At 38.0% G+C, this 21,737-nt stretch overlaps 1 protein-coding gene and 1 pseudogene across 11 annotated transcripts in view; one reads left to right on the top strand and one right to left on the bottom strand.

Moving 5' to 3' along the window:
• The window catches only part of Iqcm (IQ motif containing M), a 471,750-nt gene that overhangs the window by 3,049 nt on the left and 446,964 nt on the right, over positions 1 to 21,737 (top strand). For 6 of the 11 annotated variants that reach the window (XM_042277514.2, XM_076571978.1, XM_076571980.1 and 3 more), the window contains exon 2: positions 7,294 to 7,430. The gene's annotated coding sequence lies outside the window, so the exon portion shown is untranslated. The remainder of the gene's footprint in view (positions 1 to 7,293; positions 7,431 to 21,737) is intronic. The other 5 variants (XM_076571981.1, XM_076571985.1, XM_076571979.1 and 2 more) reach the window with 1 other exon arrangement.
• On the bottom strand, positions 7,298 to 7,499 carry LOC121829941 (small nucleolar RNA U3; annotated as a pseudogene).

Raw genomic sequence — 21,737 nt, 5'->3', positions numbered from 1 at the left:
TTTCTTGTAGGTTATGCAGGTATTAATGTAGAAGCTGATATTAATGGAGTCATTTTTTGCTCACATCATTAGCTCACTAAAGTCAAGATAATTTCTTGTGACCCTAAAAATACAATACCAGAGAATGCTAGAGACAAAGGAAACTTAAGAGATTATTTACAAGAGGATTTCTCATCAGCAGCACTATTATTACCTTAGACTAGATCACTCATCGTGGAAGATGGTGGTGCAGGATGGAGACAAGCGCATTGGGGACAATCCCCTGTGCTGTGGACATCTAGCAGTGTCCATGATCTCTGCACACGGAGCTCCATCAGTGTTGACTATAGCTCACTTATATTGAAGTGTAGCCAATAATAAAAATGTCTTTGTGTGTTGAAAAAATGCTACTCAAAGGATGGGGTGGTGGGAGTCACCTTTATTTAGAAACCTCTGGCTTGGTACAATTTGTTTGCTATAACAATGTTAACCCTTTACCTCTGTTTCAAGTATTAAGAAGTTTATTTTTCACTTGGTAGCATAGTCTAGTATACTGGAAGTAAGAGAGGACAAAGAATAAAGCTATAAATATAATTCAAAGCCTCCTTATTTTATTATCTTATATTATGGTCCTTTTTATTCTTTCTTTTTGTAAGACTTTCAGATTGTACCATAGATCAATGGCACTAAGAAAATCACTAAACAAATTATTTAATTTGACTGCACACACACACACACACACACACACGCACATGCATGCACACACGTACGCATGCAAGCATGCACACATACATTGACTCACACAGTGAGACAGGGTCTTGCTGTATAACCAGGCTGGTCTTGAACTCTTTAGCTCAAATACTCTTACTGAAGTACCCAACGCTAGGACTATAGGTATGTGCTACTCTGTCATGCTAGTTTGTTTATTTACAAGACTTTTGCAATGAAGCAAACTGCGTGGATTCTGACAGAAGCACTTAATCTTTCCAATGTCCTGTGACAGAGTTTACTGGTCAACCTCTGGTCCCCGTTTTGAAAAACCAGTATATAGACAAGCACTGTCTTAGCATGAGCTCCTTTCTAAGTCTGCATCTATGCTTGATTCTCTACTAGGAACACATTCTCTCCAGACTCTGTTTTCTCTCTGGCATATTCACAAAACAGACTATATTACCCCCTTCCTTAAATTCATTTTACATAAATAATTCTATTCAAATATCTCAAAATGCATGTTTGATTCTTTTAAAAAAATGTCCTAGTAAGAGAGATATTTTGAGACTATGTTTTTGATGGCAATATAATTCTACCACGCAATGATAAATTCCATGTATTCTTATTGTGTAACAGAGTTTTCCTGGGAGACACAACACATGCACACACTCACATGCACACACAATGCACATGGACATGTACACACTTCTGCTCATCTAAGAGAACCCATGAGATATCAAAGTAAGACCTCACCAATGTCCATTTTGGTGAATCAACTGCAGTTCCACAGGTCACTTTTCTTTCCCTGTAGTTGTTTATTCCTTTTTTTTTTTTTTTTTTTTTGGTTTTTCGAGACAGGGTTTCTCTGTGCAGCTTTGCGCCTTTCCTGGAACTCACTTGGTAGCCCAGGCTGGCCTCGAACTCACAGAGATCCACCTGGCTCTGCCTCCCGAGTGCTGGGATTAAAGGCGTGCACCACCACCACCTGGTTGTTTATTCCTTTTTATACTGCGGGGGTGGGAGGGTCTCTCAAAAATCTCCAAGTATTTCTTCTCGCAAACATGGGACTTTTTATTTACTTCCTGAGTCACAATGAGCTTCTCCTTCTCTCCTAGAGGGAATATTCCAATTTGGAGGAAAATGCCAAACAGCAATGAGTGTGTGTGTGTGTGTGTGTGTGTGTGTGTGTGTGTGTGTGTGTATTGGGTGGGAATGGGGATACTTTTAGAGTGTTCAAAGACAAAGGCAGGCAAGAAAGAACTTGGAGTCTCCTACAATGTGAAGAAATTCACTGATTTGGAGGATAGACTTCAATGGGGAAACATGGCCTTGGAAGAGCAAAGCAGAACACAGATGATGGACCACAGTATGCTAAACTAAGTAATTTTGATTTTTATACCAAGGATAATAGGAAGCTAGGGTATAAACCGATCAGATATTACCAATAAGAAATCTATTTCCACAACCGTGTGGTGTCGAGTCTTTGTTTCCTAACTGTTCTTCAAAGTGACATGTGGTGGTGGAAGGGATAGAATGACAATAAACAAAAAACAAAACCAAAATGACCCGTGAGAGAAGACTTAACTCAGAAGAACAAGGCATTGTTACTTTCTAAATGTGTTTGTGGGATTATGCTTTGCCAAACATACATATCAGTTTCAAGTGTTAATTTCATACAAGAGGATATTTGATTGAGAAACTAACAGTCAGGAAAAGAATGTAGGAGTATGACCAGAACTTTCAGGCAAGAGAGAAAAGAAAGTTTCTAAATTCAACTTAGCTGGTGACCAAATTAACTTCTATTAGCATTTGAATAAATAACCTTAGCCCTAACTAGAGCATGCACATTTGGAAAACAGTCTCAGTTTTAGAGAAAGCTGCTACTGCTTCTGCTGATAGAACAATCTGTCCCTATTATGACGTCCTGCTACCTCGATGAAATAGAAAGATTGCAAGCTGTACGACCGGGAAACCAACCAAGTCAAGCTGTCCCGACTTGTCTAGTTTAGCCTTTGAATTGTCACTTACCCAGAAACTGGGATATGTTTAACACAGGAGGAGGCCTACATTGCTGCCCCCAAAATGTAGGACACTTATTACTTTTTCCAGATTTAATTAAACATATGATTGTTGTGTGCAATATAAAGAGTTTGTGGCCAATATGAATTAGAGGATGACTAAAATAATATAATGGCATTCTTTGATGTAAAACCAGAGTTCACATGAAACAGTGGGATCTGACAATAGTGCCTGTCACTGCTCAACTTTTAGAAAGTAAATCTTAAGGTTTGGCTTCTTTTCCTGTCCCTTCATACAGAAGAACAATAAGTTCAGAAAAATTATTGACAGTAAATTCAACTTAGTACTTCCTGTGAAGGTATTGGGCAAAATTTATTTCATATCATGAAGAAATAAGAATCTATTATTTTGTTCATATTACCTCCCAGACTGAAAAGCGGGCCATTTTTTTTTATTGTAAGTTAGAAAAATTATTCTTTCCAGGATTGTTTTTGGACATGTATACAGTTAAAGTGTTATTCAAAAGATTTAAAAATAAATGTTAAGTATTTGGCATAATATTTTGAGATGCTTAGTTAAACTCAAAGGACTTCTGTGAATTTCCACATTAAAATATCAAATTCTTTTCAAATGAGGCTTTGGAGAAATTATCTTGTTCACATTGGCTTTGGTAATAATTCCTTTCATTCAGTATGCTTTATTTTTTTAAGGTACTAATTTTGATTCTGAGAAAATTAAGAAAGGCAGTGTGATAAAGGCAATTTTCCTTTTATGCAAAATATAAATTCTTACTGATTTTTTGCCTCAATTTTGCTTTCCAAGTGTGATGTTTTTTGTCTCTCCAAACATTCATATTTTGCTTTCCTTCTTTGGAGAGGAATCGGTAGTCAGCTCATGATTGGAACTTTCAGCAATGTTAGTTCTTTCTGCACTATTTCTTGAAAATAATAGGGAAAATTTCTGCATATGAAATAGAACAAAGAGATTGCAAGCTAGAAATACTACAATAATTTACAGTGCATCAGAGAAAGAGGAGGAGGACTGGCCGTGGAAGAGCATGCCACTTAATGCTGACAAATGTCCACAGAGAGAGTACTGAGCAGAAGAAGGATTACTCTGATGGACAGTGAATGTTTAGAATTAACTATGATCTCCAGAGAAAGGTGTATGCATTTTAGTTGAAGATCTGATTCATTATTTATGCTATGTCTTTTTTAAAAAATTCCTACTAAATAGTTTCTGTATCCTACAGCTGTTTTTGAATTCAAAATTACTGTACTTATTATACACTATTATACAATCATATTACATTTTGTTATGTACATTAAAGCCAAAGGATGACTTGCAGGAGTTTGTTCTCCCCTGCATTTGTGTGTGTGCCAGGGATAAAACTCAGGTCATCGGGCTTGGCCATAGATGCCTGTATTTGATGAGCCATTTCCCAGCTCCAGTTGCCTGTTTATAAGAGAAAAATTTCCAGTGCCAGTCCTATCTATTACCACCACGAACATTAAATATGAATAATTCAGGCAGACTGACAGTAGTTAAAGACCCCAGGAGTTTCCTAAACTGAAATATTTTAGTAGTCTTCCATTTCTGCTGCCCTAGTAGACTGGGATTATTGATTCTCAGGTTCTATTGTTAGTTAACTTTTTTCCTATGTTGAGGACTGTTTGCTTTTTGTCATTCTCATTTAGCTAACTAACTCATGGGTACTTAGGATGGTCCACCATAAGTGTCAGATTTGGCTCATTCTTTATTTCTCAAACTTCTCACATTTTGTGCAGTGAGTGTGAACTAGCCCCATTTGTATTTTGAACTTGATTCTTACCCCTTTTAGTACCATCCTCACTCCAGTTGAATATGAAGGCAGAGTAAAAGGAGTGTGTCTTCATGGAGATTGTCCTCAGTTGAGTGCAGAAATTTTACTGACGTGCTCACAGGAGTTACTTCTCTAATGACAGGAGAGCTTTACCCTCTGTCAACACTGCAGGAAGCTACAGGTACAAGAAAGTCCTTCAGGATTGTCTCCAACTGAAGCATGTAAGCCAGGTGTCTGTATCAGCCAGGTGTCACTTGTTCATACCTCCTGGGTGGGGCTTTGACCCTGGTTGAGGCAGTTCTCCATGGCAGGCTTTAATCAGCGATACAGCATTAAGCCAAGAGTCAGTGATAGTCTCAGAAACTGAGTGGGTGCATTGGCCTTGAAAAGGGCATCTGGACACTGCAGTTGTTTGTTTTTTATTTTTTGGAGATTTATAGGCATCATTAGCATGTAGTGTTCCCATCTTTTACCCACTAGGGCTGTCAGACAGGGTAACAATTCTAAATAATTCTTTGGGATCTTGGTTGAAAATCATTGGTGATCACTGGGTTAGAAGACTGCTTATATCTACTATGGCTTTAGTGTTTGTGAACAAATAAGTGTGTTGTGGGTTAGAATACCACCTGGTCAAAGTTTGGAAAGATCTAGCAAGCAAATCTGTTGTAACACAAATAATACTGGCTTAATACAAGTAGTTATATGGAACTACTACTCCAAGGTGCATGAAGGATATTTAGAATGTTACTTATTGCCTTGTAGAAGAACTGACCAGTTTATATTCTCATTAGCAATCTAACAACCATGTGCTTTTACTTCAATGCCTACTAATTCGAATCTCTGTAAATTTAATTGATATTGTGGATGAGGCCCAGGAAGACAGGTATAGAACTGGGGCTTGTGTGACCCAGACTGTGCCGCTGGGCCTATTTTTATCCAAGTTTCTCTAATGTTTCTAATAAATGACAGCACAGGAGAGAGCTGGACACCGTATCCATAATTCACATTTAAGAAAAACTAGAGCACTTAAAAGAGAGAAGAACATGGAAATACTTTAAGTTTTGACTGTGCAACTTAAATTCTCTTGGAGATAACCTTTGTATTCCAATGTAATGAATTTAGATTAGTTCAACTCAGTCCTTTTAATATCTACTAACAGTTCAAAAAGGAATACCTGCTGTTAACTTAGCCCTGTTCCCAAGGCCAGCTGGTGATGGCTTTGGCAACTTCCCAGGAGAAAGAGTGAGCATGGAAACTAAAATAGCAAACCATTTTTCAGGGTGTGTGCTTCCAGAACAGGACTGAAAATCTGAAAAATTAATTGTAAAGTACCCAACTATTCCGTATGTTCCAAAGGACCTGCCGTGGTCCACAAAATTTGTGGTTAACTTCAGCATCTCTTACTTTGCTTTAGTTTCTTTTTATTATTATTATAATTTGTTCAGTAAATAATGTGTCATGATATTTTGGTATTTGTAGATGTCATGGTATTTTCTTCATTTTTAGAAACAGCCAATTTAATAGAACATGTTAGATACTGAGCTACCCATATTTCTTCAAACAGAAACCAACCTATGTAATGATTTATAATTTATAAAAACCAGGTCATGTATTTTGTATTTTGATAATAAAATAACCATGTTAACTTTAATGTGTTCTTTCAACTTCTCACTTTTTATAAAAAGATATTATTTTTAGTTATGTGTATGTGCTGTGTCCTCATGTGTGCATGTGAGTGCAGGTGTCTGTGGAGGCCAGGGGACCTTAGATTGCCTGGGGCTACAGTTGCAGATAGTTGTGAGCTATGTGGCCAATGTGAGTCCTGCGAAAGGAACCCAGGTCTTCTGTAAGAGCAGTGTGTGCTCTTAACCATTGAGCAACCTCTCCAATCCTTCTCATGGATTTTGGATATACTTTTCTGGTTTTTAAAGATAGCATTATAAAAATTGGGGTAAATAAGTTGTATTATGCTATAAAGTTATTTTGTACTCCATTTCAATACAGCAGTAATACATCAAGAACAGTGTTCTAAATACTGGTACACTGTTCTTCCTAAGCAAGTGGATAGTATTTCTTAATACTGAAACAACATAATTTGATCAATGCATAAGTTTCTTAAAAGCCATCATTTTTTAAAATAGCTTTAGGTAAATAACTGCACACAACTAATTGTTACAAAATTATTTCCTTAGATACATCCCTAATGCTGAAGTTGCTATGTTTGAAAGCACACAGATTTTGAATTTGATACAGCTTGCCAGATTCTTTTTCAGAAAATTTGTGCCAATTTGCACTCTTTAATAATGATGTGAAGGTACCAACTACATCCTCTTAGCTAGGCATCAATAGCCATATTAATATTTGACAAACAGGTGAAAATTTCATGTTGTTTTGTTATCTTTTGATCATTAGTGAGATTGAAAATATTTTCCTTGGTGAACATTTACATTATTTTGTAAATATTGGTCTTTTGATAGTTTTAAAAACTGAATTGTTCATTTTTAATAAAAATAGATTCAAAAGTATGTGGTAGTGATTAAATATATTAACCCTTAGACTTACTTACTACAAATTTGTTTTCTGGACTTTTATTTTATTTCTGATATATTTTCTAGTGTTAAAGTTGTAATTTAAAATATCCAATTTTTAAATATTTTCTTGTATGATTTCTGAGCTTTAAGCAACCTTAGACTAATCCTAATATAAAAATATTCTGATTAAAAATGCTTTCTTTTTTTCTTTTTCTTTTCTCAAATATAAAGCCTTTCATATTGGGCTTCCTCTCTCCCAAGGGGAAAGAAGAAAGATCACCAATGGCCGAAGACTGTTGCAGCACAGTCACAGGAAGAGCTTGCTTTGTGCTTAGAGAGACCACCACACCTCATCCTCCTGATTTTAGGTATGCTACATGTTCACAGAAGTTCCTTTGCTGATGAGCTATAGAGATGGTCTTTGAAAGTACAGTCTTTGGTACCAGACATTTGTTCACAAACTTCTATTTTCGTAGTGGGTTTCTTGTGCAGAATAATAGGAAGGCTGGTGTGTGTGTGTGTGTAGGTTAGTTTTTGTCTACTTGACATAGAGCTACCTAGGAACTTCAGTTGAGGAACTGCTTTTATCAAATTTGTCTGTGGGAGCAGTTTTATGGGAGGACCTAGCCCATTGTGGGTGGGGTCATACCCCAGGGCAGGTGGTGTCCTGGGTTTGTATAAGAAGAAAAACTGAACAAGCAATGGGAAGCAAGCCAGTAAGCAGCATTTCTCCACTGGTCTCTGCTTCAAGCCCTACCTTGGATTTCATTGATGATGGACTGTAGTCTGTAGACCAAATCAACCCTTTTCTCTTCAAATTGCATTTGGTCATGGCGTTTATCACAACCAGAGGGAAGCAAACTAGGAGAGTGTCCTTCCAAATGAAGGTTATTGTCCCAATTATATTTACCACCCTGATTATTTGCAGTTATTCTTTTATCTTGTACTTAGATCTTCATTACTTTTAGGTGTTTCTCGGTTTTTAAAAACTATACATTGTAGCAGGAATCTTAAAGGTTCTTATTAATAAAATCAAACCTGAGGCGAGTTATTGGGGTCCATGCTGGTAGATCAGAGAGACAGAACAAGCCACAGCTATCTTACCTCGCCGGCTCCTCAGCTGGTCTTGTCTCCTCAGACTGGAGGCCTCTGAGTCCTCATCCGGAATGGGTCTCAGCTGAATTATTCCACAAAAGCCTGAAGCTTAACCAGGCCAAATGCTTAACCAGTCAAAATACTTCTAGTTTCTGGTCCTCACGCCTTATATTTCTGTTTTCTACCACCACTCCCTGGGATTAAAGGCTGGCTTTCTGGGATTAAAGGTGTATGTCACCATGCTTGGCTATTTCCAATGTGGCCTTGAACTCACAGAGATCCAGAGGGATTTCTATCTCTGGAATGCTAGGATTAAAGGTGTGAGTGCCACCATTTTCTAGCCTTTGTATTTAGTGGCTGTCTGTTCTCTGACCCCAGATAAATTTATTAGAGTACACAATATTTTGGGGAAAACAATACCACCACAATACATTAATATTTGTTTGTAATGAATGAAAAGAAAGTTTAATAATTTAGCTTCTGTGGGAGCAATGGCAGTGTTTATTGCTAATCTAGCATCTGGACTCACCTGTGGGTAGACCCTTCTCTGCATAGTGCCTTTGACTGTGAGCCACTGCTAGGCTCCCTGCTTGGTATTTTCTGCTTGTAATGTGAGAAAATTCCACAATACTTTAACCCATGGTTCTAGAAGCTGCAAAATGAGAGTACTAGTGGATAATCAATGTACTTGTTGTGTCTGATACAGTACCTTCTATCATCATTAGATGCTGTTTTTCAGTGGACTAATTTCTTACCCAGCAGTTAGCAAAGCTCCACAATTGTCATTCTGGCCTGTCTTCAGCACCCCAGGTTGTCAAGGAGTGTGGGATGCTGGCCTGCTCTGTCTCTGCTCTTTGTCCTCTGAAATGGAGCCATTATTATCTGTTTTATTAGAGAGTTAGTAACCAATGCTATAAAATTTCTTGCATAATATGTCTTGGACTCCTTGCCTACATTAACACACATAATAAAGAGAAGAAAGATGTAAAAACCCGTATTTCATAGGTAAACACAAGACCAAAACGGAAACAAACAAGAACAAACTCAGTGACTTTGGGTCACATACGACTCGCCTCAAGCTTTGCCACAGAAAGGCTCTTTTCTGGTTGGGGTTGATTTGTGTCTTAAAGGCAGGGTGTAAACTATGTGGCTCAGGCTAAACTTGAACTTTTGGTTCTCCTGCCTGTTTCCTCAATGCTGAGTTTACTATTGTATGTTACTCTTGCCCACTCTCCAGAAAAGATCTTACGTCAGGATTTCAATTCAGGCGTTTTAGTTTATATAACTTTTAAGCTACTGAAAAATTTCAATTCTAATCTCCTATGTAATTGACCTTTTGTTCTAAGGAAAAAAATCTATTTAAATATTTAAAAGGTACTTTCTCTTCACTTTCACTCCAATTTCAATAGCCAAGCTGCAAGTTTGGTAAATAGACCCTGACATCTCGTTAGATCACCTCACTCCCTCTATTTTGTGTTCTTTAAGAGTTTTGTAGTATTTATTCCTGGTTGAGCTCTGAGAAGCCTGAGAAGTTATCATCATCTTGTGTCACTTTCACTTTCTTGGAAAGCTTTGTGGCCACCAGGCGTTCCCATCAGTGAGATCAACGCAGAACTTGTAGGCAAAAGAGGCTGGCTAGAGAAATCCACCCTGACCCTGGAGCCCAGAATTAGGGAAAGATGGCTCAGATAAAGCCAGTGAGAGAAACACAGTTTAGCTCAGATCAGAGCCATCTCTGCCCCTGTCCAACTGACTTGTGAAATCAACCAATCACAAAGCAGGACAGCAGAATCCTGGCCCTAGGGTTCAGGACTAGAGAAAGAAACACAGCCTGTGTTTGGGACCTGGGCCAGAGAAATGAACCAAGGAAACATGCCCTGACTCTGAAACCAGTACCAAAGAAACTCTCTTGGCCCCTAGAATCAGAGTCAGTGAATGAAATGTGCCCTGGCTTTAGAGGTAGTATCAAAAAGCCAAGAAAGGCCAGTGAAAGAAATATGGTTTGGCCCTGAAATCAGGGCCATCTATGCTCCTTGCTCACAAAACTGGCCAATCCCTGGACAGAAAATAAACTAACCAGTTGACTCCGCCCCCTAGACATCTTATATAAACCACCCTACCGGGTCAGTTGTGAGCTGTTCTCTCCACCCTGGTAGAGGCAGCTACTCTCCTGGACTCCTCCTTCCCAAATAAACCTCTTTCTCAAAAGAGCATTGGGTGAAGACCTTCATTGACTGGTGAACAGAAGAATCTTGCTGGGATGTCCTATAGTGGACTGAGTGAGAAAGAGCTGCTAACACTGAGCCAGAGACTGAGGCTCTCCAGGAGAGGAGCAGGATTGTTGTCTCCTGCGGAGAGACCATCTCCCATCATACCAGGTATATCCTGACTTTCCCGAAGAGTCAGGATAACCCTTCCTTGCTGAAGCAGTTCCAGGCCTGACTCTCTCAAGAAATCAGAGAACCTTCCTTTCCAAGGTTGGGCTGTTTCTTTGCAGTCCCAGCCATCACAGCTGTGCTAAACAGCTCCAGGTGTCCAGGACACCTTCAGGGCAGAGCTCTTGTTCTAAGTAGCTGGAGGTATCCAGGATACCTCACCCTCTAGGGTTGAACTGTCTCCTTGCAGTTTCAGCCATCAATTTACTTACATTTTGGTGCCGAAACCTGGGACACCAAACCCAGAGTTTTTGCAGTTTACTTACAGAGCTCAGGAACATCTCCAACTTCTTTCAACCCCAATGATTTTCCTTCTTGCTGCGTTACCCCTTTGGCATGAAAACTCTAACTGCAAGAAATGGCCAGATTTAAGAGATAAAGTAATTACTAAAAAGGTGAATATCTAGGGGCTTCATTTGGTTCCCCTCAGATTTCTAGCCACCTTTTCATGTCTAGAAAAATCTCTAAGACATCGAAGCCCTGCATTCCCCAGTTTTCTATCTACTAGTCTACAATGTTTACAACTTTTGTACCAAATTCTAGTTTCTAGTGTCCAGAAGAACCATCATATTTACACACACACACACACACACACACCACCTTTCTCTCTCTCTCAGAGGTCCCAGCTCTTGAAATCATTTTTTGAGGATGATATAATGTTGAAAAGCTGTAAGTTGTGAGTGTTGGTGAATTATGATCAAGGTCATGGGAAGCACATTGCTTTTTCTAGTGGCTGCATGATTATCAGGCTTTGATTATAAATCTGTACCCGCTGAAAATGCAGTTAACTGATCTTGGTGATTTTGATTTATTAGCCTTGCAGTGGACATGGTTGTCCATTTGTTGGTGTGTGTTTTTTACCTCAGTGGCTGGGGAGCTTTATCTTGAGGCATAACCTAAGGTTGGTTTAGCTATGTCATATTTCACAGGAAGCATCTGGTCAGAGCTTTTTTTCCTGACATTTCTATGTGATATTATATTGTCTTTAATATAGAGAGGATACCTAATTTTAATTTAAGAGTACCTCCCTGCACAAACAGTATTGTGGTTTCATAGAACTCTGGAAATACAATAGAGACATGAGAATTGCTAGTGAGCAATCAGCTTCATTTAGGTGTTCATAAGTTAAAAAGTTTAGATAAAGGACATCGAATAAATAGTGACTGAAAAGATGTATTCTGTTGGATAAGCTTTTCTTCAAGATAGGTCAATGATTCCAATAAATTTTATTAAAAATTATTCTTAATTTTAATTTTACAGAAGAACCTTTCAGCATTTCTCTGATTCAAAGAAACTTCTTGAAAGGCTCTTACTTGAATGAGAGCTGAATGAATGTGGGCTTCAAGTGACAAGATTTACAATAAATTCCAGGGTTAAATTGACCACTGAGCAGCCGTGTGTTAACCCAAGCTTTCCTTTTTTTCTGTCTTATTGTAACTTGAAGCTTCATGCATCAGTAGGAGCTCTGATCTTGGGTCCTAGTAGCACTGTTTTTCAGACTCCACAGTATTGTCATCTTAGACTGGACAATTCTTGATTCTGGGGCTATTCTGTGTATTTTGGTGGGGTTAGCGCCATCTCTGGCCTGTGGCCACTATGTGATAGTAGGGCTGCCCGCATTGTGAAATGTCTCCAGGGGCAGGGGAGACAGTTCAGCATGTGAAGTGCTTCCAATGTAAGCGTGAGGACAGCTGTTTGTATTTGCCAGAATCCGTGCAAAAGTCAGATGGGCGTGGCTGTCTGTAATCCTGGTATCCTGGAGGATTTGCAGGGGGTCCCTGGAACAAGGCTGATTAATCAGACTAGTTGAAGTGGCAAGCTTTTGCTTCAGTGAGAGGCTCTACCTCAATATATAAGGAATAGAAGAATTGAGGGAGACACACACGCGCACACACGCACGCGCGCACGCGTCTCCACCACCCCCAAATATACTGGGAATGGGTGTTTAGGAGGTAGTGATGGTAAATGCACTCTTGAGTAATGAAAGATACAATTTTTTTGTGGTGTGTGTATAATAGGAATCATTTTTTAAAAAATGACAAAGTTGTGTTCACAGAGTTTGTTTTGATTGAAATGTATTCTTTTTTTAGTTGTTTTTTGATTTTTGTAAAGACATGAATATAACCCTGACAGATTTTACTACAATTTTTTTCTCTGAGACAAGGTTTCTCTGTGTATCCCTGGCTGTCCTGGAACTCACTCTGTAGCCCAGGCTGGCCTCGAACTCAGAGATCCACCTGCCTCTGCCTCCTGAGTGCTGGGATTAAAGGCGTGTGCCACCACCGCCCAGCTACAAATTATTCTTAATTTTTAGTTATACAGAGGAATTTCTCCACACATATATGTAGTAGCAGCAAGACAATTATTGAAAGAAAGTATCTGAAGAAAAGACACACACACACACACACACACACACACACACACACACACTGTAAGATATGAGAATGTTGTCAATTAGTTTGGAATTCTGTGTTTCACATGAAGGGAAGAAAATAAGGTAAGAGTAAAAACACTTTACAGTGAAGGGTTCTAATACACCTCATTGTCTGTATGAATCAAAGGCTGATGTCCTGTTTTAAGTACCATTGCATCTTCCTGCACTCTGAATTATAAACTACCTCCATGAAGTTCTGCAAGTTGATTTACTTATTTGATCCTCTTAAGATCTTACTTCTAAGAGTTGAAGGCCCTTTCTGTATTAAATATCTTCACTGTTTGTGCTGACATAATGACTAGTGTCAGCAGAGACTCGTCCTGCTTGGGGAGGCATCTTCTGAAGAGAATAAGATCATACTAGCTTCAAAGAACTAGACATTTCATTTTCTTTTTAAAATCAACTCCATCACTTAATCATGCTTAGATACAGCTTTTCAGAGTTCCCTTGAACACAGAAATATTAAATATCTTGAGACTAAAATTGCCATCAGAAAAACCTGTGATTTTAATTGTATATGATTCATATTCCAGTATAGTAATATATAGGATTTTTATCAGCATTATACATTTCTTACTCTTGATGACCTCTGTTCTTTGGGTCAAATGCTAATGCTGGACTCAAGAGATAGATCACATAAATTATTCTATAAAATTATTCTTAAATTTTCCTAAGGGTTCTGGAATAGAGGTGAATGGTTGTTTTTGTGATAATCATTTTAATCTAATCACCTTGGGAACCTGGTTGATATTTGCCATTTATAATGAAAAAACTGTTATGAATTCTACAAACATACTAAAAATGATGAGCTTATTGTTTTGGAACAATAAAGTGTAAAGATAGCATTGTTCCCTCCATGAGATAAATGCCCTATCCCTTTGATTGAAGTAATTATCTTGGTATAAAGACTGCTTTGTTTTTTGAAAATACAGTGCAAACAATTCTGGTGATGAGAGATTGTATTTTCTTGAGCTGCTTCTAGCATAGCATGACTAACTTCATGTTTTCAAGGGGAGAGCATTAGTTGTAGACATCCAACATGATTTTTAGTATGGCACTAGCTGTAGAAATGGTCATTTACAGTGTAATTACCTGACCAATATCTGATGGGAATTTGTGCTTTAATGTTTTTCTTTGGAATGTCTTACAATTTTAAAACACATTTCTTCATGTCTGAGAAGTTTGGCCAGTGAGCATAAGGTTTTATTTTGATAAGTATTAAAGAACCTGTTTTTAAAAAATGTGGGTGACAGGAACTCACACTGAGGTCCTCATGGTTCTGTGACAAGTAAGCACTTTGCCAGCCGAATCATCTTCCCTGACCAGAAAATGATCAATTAAGAATTCATTTGGGTTATAGATACCACAACTAAGCCTTGCCCGCCCCCCCTCCAGGATTTCTCTGTGTAGCCCTGGCTGTTCTGGAACTCACTCTGCAGATCAGGCTGTCCCCAAACTCATAGACCCACCCGTCTCTGCCTCCCTAGTGCATCAGCACACCTGACAAAGAAGCCTCTCTGGTGCAATAACTTTTAATTCCTCACTCCCTTTCCAAGCGAATTTCAAAGACTCGGATTAGATGTACTGTTTTAATGCAGTGAAGAAGTGCTAAATATTTATTTTAATGCAGTGAAATGTTTATTAGAAGCCACGTGTAGCCTCAAATTTCTTAAAAAATGTTTATATCGTTGAGATATTAATGTAGTTGACTGACAATCAGAGTTAAATTTTTAATTAAAAAATGCAAGGGACAGTGGCTTTAATTATTGCCAGACACCTGGTAATTATTGTCACCTGGGGAGGGCAGAATTTGTAATTAGCTAGAGCAGAGGATCTGCCTCACTTTAGGTCAGAAAGAAAGGCAAATAAAATTACTTGGGAAGCAGAGGCAGGCGGATATCTGTGAACTCAAGCACTGCCTGGTCTATATAGTGAGTTCAAGGACAACCCGGACTTTATAGGGAGACCTAATCTTAAAACAAAACAAAACCCACCAAACCCAAGCCACTCCCTCCCCAAATAAACCCAACCCAACTCAACACAAACCAAACCAAACCATGAGGCAGACAGAGGCTGGAGAGATAAATCCATGGTTAAGCAACCACTGCTGCTCTTGCAGAAACATGGTCTGGGTTCACTTCCAGCACCTATGTGGCAACTTCCAACCATCTGTAACTCTGGTTCCTGCGGATCTTATGTCCTCCTCTGGCCTCTCCAGGGTCCTGCACTACGATGAATGCACACACACTTAGGCACAGATATATACACATAAAATAAATAAACATATTAAAAAAGAAAGGCAAACAATAAACCATTTCTCATCTCTTCATTTAATACATGTAATCAGCCAGGGAAAAAAATTACACAAAAAAGTTGTTGTAACTACTAATCAATTTTTACCAACAGTACTATTTAAACCATTTAATTATAAACCTTAGAAGAATGTTTAGATGATGTGTAGCTAAATTTTAAGAAGACACTGAAAATATTTGAGGAATAGGTGTTTTAGAAAAGAGAAAGGAGAAAGGGAAGGGGAATTGTCTAGAAGGTGGAGTTGCTGAGAGATTGAAATCTAGTGTGACTCTTGTAGAGGCTCCTTTACATCTGTGTCTTATATGCATCTTTGCAATATAAAATCGCATCATACATTTCTGGTGACCTTTCTCATGCTCCAGTTAAGAGTTAAAAGCATGTAGTTAATCTTAAAAGACTACCTGTAAGGTCACTTCCACATGACAAAGGATTTAGCCCTGTCATAGTGATATTTGATGTTTAAGGATGGCTCTTGAGAATTTGGCACAAAGTTAAAAGAAGCATTTGAATTTATCAGTTCACCCAGAGGAGTGTTAAACCATACTCTGACTTCTGAAGTCTGTTTCAAAGTCAAATGCTTTCCTTTGACAGTGCTTTGCTGCTCACTTACAGAACTGGAAAAGGGCATTCAGCCTCTACTAGAGTTAGGAGCAGAGGCCACCAACAGGGGTAATTTAAGGGCCCTTCAGAAGGCTTTTCTATCAAAACATATCAGCCTGAATGAAGCCTACTTAGTTCTTTTTGCTTTCTTGAGCTGATTGAAATTCTGCCTATTGCACATTCACTTACATTACAGTGTCCTCTTTAAAAATATATATTCCAGGGAGGGTTAAATAGTCTATTAATCAATCATTCAGTGTACAGTGTGACTTAGTTTAATTAAATTGCTTTTCTCTAGGTAATGGAAGTTTTTATGAGGGTCAAAATGAGAGAAAAGGGAAGTAATTTTGTCCCTGGGGCAAGCCTGAGCAGAGTGCCAGAATGGGCTCACTTTTGTCATCTGAAGGGCAGTGTGAGGGCACCGGACACCTGGGATCAGGAAGAGAAGATACAGAACTACAAAAGGAAAGAGAAAAAAATGAGGAAATGTTAAAATGTCCAAATATTAAAGACTCTGGGTTAAGTTACTGAATACTCCGCAGAAACAGTTTTTTATTTAGGTTATTTTACTAACTCCGACTGTCCTAGAATAGCACTCAAAACTGCATATAGATGTTATCCACCTGTATCCACTTGTTGCTTTGAGCATTTATGGTGGATATTTATTTTATTTAATATTGATTTCATTCTGATGGGTGCTTTTAGCTGCGTGCGCGCGCGCGCACACACACACACACACACACTTCTGGGTTAGGGCATGGAAGAGTATGTAGTTTAAGATTAAATCTGTGTGTTGAGCTTAGGTTGTAAAGGCTGATTACATGGGGGATTCAAGGCATAGTAAGGTTGGTTACATTATTCCCTTCAAAACAGGTTAAGTTTAAATAGCTGAGCACACAGCAGGACCCCAGATTGGATACATAGTTTTAAATGATCTCAAGACATATTATTAACTAGCTTGCCAGGTCCAGAAGATTAGTCTCTTTGAAGGCAAGAGGTATTTTCAAAAGAAGGTGTCACCACACTCTTCAGCAGTGCTTATCTGCTGTTCCATAATGTCTGCTCCGTCCCACTTACGTCTGCCTTCTCCAGTTCCACTAAACAGCGAAATGCTTGCTCATGGTTTCCTGGCCATTCTTCTTTTGTAGTTTATCCACTTTCTTTTGTTCTATATTTTCTTCCTTTACTTTAGGTTTATTTGATTGTGATTTGGGAGAGGGAAATGTGAGTGTACTGATTCTGATATTCTCACTCAGGAGTAAGTAGCATGCATTTAAAATGTTACACCACTTAAAAATATCATTGTTTGTTTGTTTGTTTGTTTGTTTGTTCGAGACAGGGTTTCTCTGTGCAGCCCTGGCTGTCCTGGAACCTGGAACTTTAGAAAAGTCTGGCTTCAAACTCACAGAGATCCTCCTGCCTCCCAAGTGCTGGGATTAAAGGTGTGTGCCACCACTACTCAGCCACCACCACTGTCCAGCTTAAAGAAAGTCGAGTAGCAGAAACTTAGGTTTAAGTGTCTGGTTAGTTTATTGTTTCTTCCTCGTTATCTCTTATGGGAGTCTGTCATGAGTGAAACACTGGACAGACCCAGTAAATTCTTAATGAATGGGTAATTTTGAAACCTACAAACATGTACCATAGCTGAATGTGTTATAGCAGAATGTGTAGTTTTGTTGTGGCAAATTTGTATTCTGGCAAAAGTAAAACAACTAAACCCAAACCCATCCATATTTAAAAGAAAGTATGGTTTGAATAAAATGGCCCTCATAGGCCCATAGGGAGTGGCACTATTGGAGATGTGGCCTCGTTGGAGGAAGTGTGCCATTAGGGGACATGCTTTGAGGTCGCAAATGCTCAACCCAGGTCCAGTGTGGCACTCACTTCCTGCTGCCTGCAGATCCAGATGTGGAACTCTCAGATCCTTCTCCAGCACCATGTCTGCCTGCATGCTGCCATGGTTCCTGCCATGATAATAATGGACTAATGTAGCTGGAAGTTTCTCTGGTCCCACCTGGCCCATGGTCCCACAGCTGCCTATAAAGTAATCATTCAGAGGCTTCTATTAATTATGAACTGGATGGCCTGTGGCTCAAGCTTCTTGCAAGCCAGCTCTTATAACTTAACCCATTTCTATTAATCCGTAAGTTGCCACATGGCCGTGACATTACCAGTCTGCTGGCATCTTGCTGCTCCTTGAACGGTGGCTGGTGTCTCTCCTTCCTCTCCTTTCTTCTCTCCATTTATCTGTTTAGATTTCCTGCCAGCCTCTAAGCTACCTTGTCATAGGCCAATACAGCTTTATTTATCAACCCATCAGAGCAACACATATTCACAGCATACAGAAAGACATCCCACAACACTTCCCCTTTTTTGTCTAAAAAAAAGGAAGGTTTTAACTTTAACATGTAAAATTACATATAATAGAACAGTTATCAAGCAGGAGTTACAGTTAAAATGTCTAGTCTATTTGTATTTGGCAAAATTAAAGAAAATATTATCTACCCTATATTTGTGAGTCTAAGGTTTTATATCTAATTTATCTTCTATCATAACCAAGCAAAATTATAACTAGTCAACTATATCAAAGTCCCCAGAAGGATATAATATTACCTAAGTAAACAGGAAGTACATTGTAAATGAATTCCAAAAATCTAGAATGACAGAGACAGCTGGCTACCTGATGAGTCACTCAAAGTTCCTCTGTAACATTGGGACATCCATCTTCAGCCTACGGCCTAGAGTCTCTGGCAGACTTTTTAGTGAAGCAGGAAAATTGAAGGATTATCTTGCCTATTGGCAGAGTTCATCATTTGCTTCTCCCTGTGTTCTGCAGAATGTTTGACAGTCTTCTCTGTGAAGTAGGAACCTTAAGAACCATCTTGCCCTGTTTTGGCAAAATTTAGTGGTCACTTTTCCATGGTTCCTGCTAGTATAATCTATACAGCGTATTGTCAAACAGTTCAGGGAAGAGCAGTTTCTTGCCCTCATGGTCGGTCTTTGGTTCTTGTCTGATTTTGTAGTTACAAAGCAGGAAAGGACATAGGAAGTGAGATAAAAGCAGGTGGCATTAGAAGAAGGGACAATAGATGGGCCAAACTAAAGGACTAACAAAAGGGAAGAAGGGTACCTGAGGATGAAGAGTCAAAATTAAACTTTCCCATCACCCTGCTCTTGCTGCCTTTGGTTTTAAAAGAAAAGCTTAGGATGGGTGTGACACTTAAAACTTCAGATTGAGAAAAAAACAAAAAAACAAAACAAAACAAAACAAAACAAAAAAAAAAAAAACAAATCCCAGACCTTGGGAATTCTGTGGATTCCTTGTTTTCCTCTGTCAGAAGGTAGCTTATATTATCTAAACCAGTGGAATGCTATGTAAACAAGCAAATGAATTCAAACCTCTCAATATTTTTTAATTAGGTAATCAAAAATGCCACCAAGAGGTTTGTGCTGACCTTATATATAGTGACTGTGGAATTTAATGTTTCAAAGTCATAGGTGTATATAGTTGAGGACATAGACAAGTTTTATCTATTTTCAACGTAGTTCAGTGTGTGTGACATTGCTCCAGTACTGAAATACATGGGGCTCAGGGAAGAGCCTGCTTTGGCATCAGGATGGGAAAGTTCTGAAAGCCTTTGGTTCCTCTACACACTTTGGAGGCCAGTTGGAGCATCATTCTAATCTTGCAGCATCACTTGTGTTTTCCATGACTACATTCGAGTGTTTATACAGTTATGGTGCTATGTATAAACACTCCAAGTAACAAAAAAAGATAGCTGGAGATGAATCAACATCACAAGTGGAGATTACTTATGTGTTAAAATGTTCTGCTGTTTGAAACATATCAGTAATGTACTTCAGGGAAAATTTAACAGAAAAATTATTTTTAAAAAATCTACATCTTTCACCCAAGAATGGATATATCACTTTGTAGTGATGAGCTGGGATAAACATGTGACTTTATGAATATTACAATTCTTAATTATAATGCCTTGCAAATTAATATCATATAATATCATGTGTTCCTGTATGAAATATTTGTATTTGATTTTAATCTTGCTGAATTACATTGCAATTGTATAAATAGTCTTACACTATCAAAAAATAGGTTTCAAATGCATATTTCATTTATACATATGGTAAAATTTCTCAAGTAAAATAAAATACTGCTAATCTTTCCATTGAATCTAAATATGGGCTCCCTTCTGATATAATTAATGTAATCCATACTGTTCAGTAGAGAACAGAAATGTTAAGTCAAACATAAAAAAGTGGCTAAGAGTACTTCATTATCAAACCAGTTCTGCAATTTCCACAGACTTATGGGAAATGTTATTCACCTCCCAGGGAAAACTTTGGCAGAAAGCTAGGTTTTGCTTGGCACCCTCTTTCCATCAGTTTGGTCTCTGGTTTGTTTGTTCTCAGTGTCAATTGTATACACACATTTTCTTCACATGTTGAAGAAAATGAATTTCAGTTCTCAACCCTTATTTATTTATTTTCCAGTATTTGATCTCTGTGTTTAGCTTACAATTTAGAATTAATGTGTGATAGCTTAAATATATGCTATTTGCTGTTATATAGGATTTAGAGTTTTGCTGCTCTTTCTATGATAGGCTCTTTATCTAGGCTTCACTGTAGTATAAAATAGGGATGTATACACAGAAAGGTTATGGTTTTGTACAGTGAACTTTTTAGAATTTTCAGTCATTCAGAAGCATAGCTATACAATATATATTAACTAATTTCAGGGTAAAATGATAAAGAGAACCAGAAAAAGGAAGATGGACAAAAGCAAAGAAAGGTAGTCATAAAATTTATCAATAAACAGCATTACCTACAAAATGATTAATTTTTAATAAAATATGAAGAATACATGACACTGTTGATGCTTCTATTGAAATTTTGTACCTAAATAAAATTATTTGCACTTTATATTACTTTTCTTTTTAATGACATACGGTTTGAATTTTCTAAAACAAACATTGCTGTAAAATTAGGTCAATGATCTAACATATAAGTGGGGATTTGTATAAATTAATATTTGTCTTTATGTTTGTATTGAGGATAATTTAAAATAAACACTAAAATTAAGTGATTAAATTAACTGTATCATCCCTAGATTTTATTTCCACAACAAAATCTGTCTTGGGTGTCTATTAATTTGGTACCAGATGGAAGTGGATATGCACATGGGTGTATGTTTTACCTTGATAGTGGCCTGACCCTGAGTAGTCTCCAAATAGGACTTAGAGTTAATGAGCAGTTCTAGTTCATTATCACCTTTGTTATTAAGAATTTGGCTTATGTTCTAGGGAGAATTTCATCTTTAATTATGCAAGAATTCTCTTCTTAGCCTTTAACTCTTAACTTAAGGACCAGGTCACTATTGCTTAATTACCATCTCAAGTTATCTCATGAGTTCTTAAACTCACCAAGCACGTCAGGGTTTCTTGCATCAGAAAACATGCATTGAATTTATCTTCTTATTGTACTGGATTCATAGTAGAAGTTGTATGCGTGTGATTTCATTCTTAAGACTGTAATTAAAGCAACATTTATTTTCTGTATTCTTCAGGTTTCTCAGGGATATAGACCTGATAAAAGACCCACAGATATAAAAGATTTATTATAGGAATTGATTCTCACTATTCTGGAGGTTAACAAAAAGCAGAGACTTAAGAATGTCAAAGATGTGTATTTTAGTCCAAGGTCATGAGGACTGTGCAGGGAAACAGACAGTTGAAAGCCTGAGAATGGGCTAAGAGAGGAGCTGCTGGTGAAATTCAGAGTCC

Source organism: Peromyscus maniculatus, chromosome 5 (genome assembly GCF_049852395.1).
Source record: "Peromyscus maniculatus bairdii isolate BWxNUB_F1_BW_parent chromosome 5, HU_Pman_BW_mat_3.1, whole genome shotgun sequence".
Lineage (NCBI taxonomy): Eukaryota > Metazoa > Chordata > Mammalia > Rodentia > Cricetidae > Peromyscus > Peromyscus maniculatus.
The sequence above is the reverse complement of the archived record's forward strand: the minus strand, read 5'-3'. Positions and strand labels throughout refer to the sequence as shown.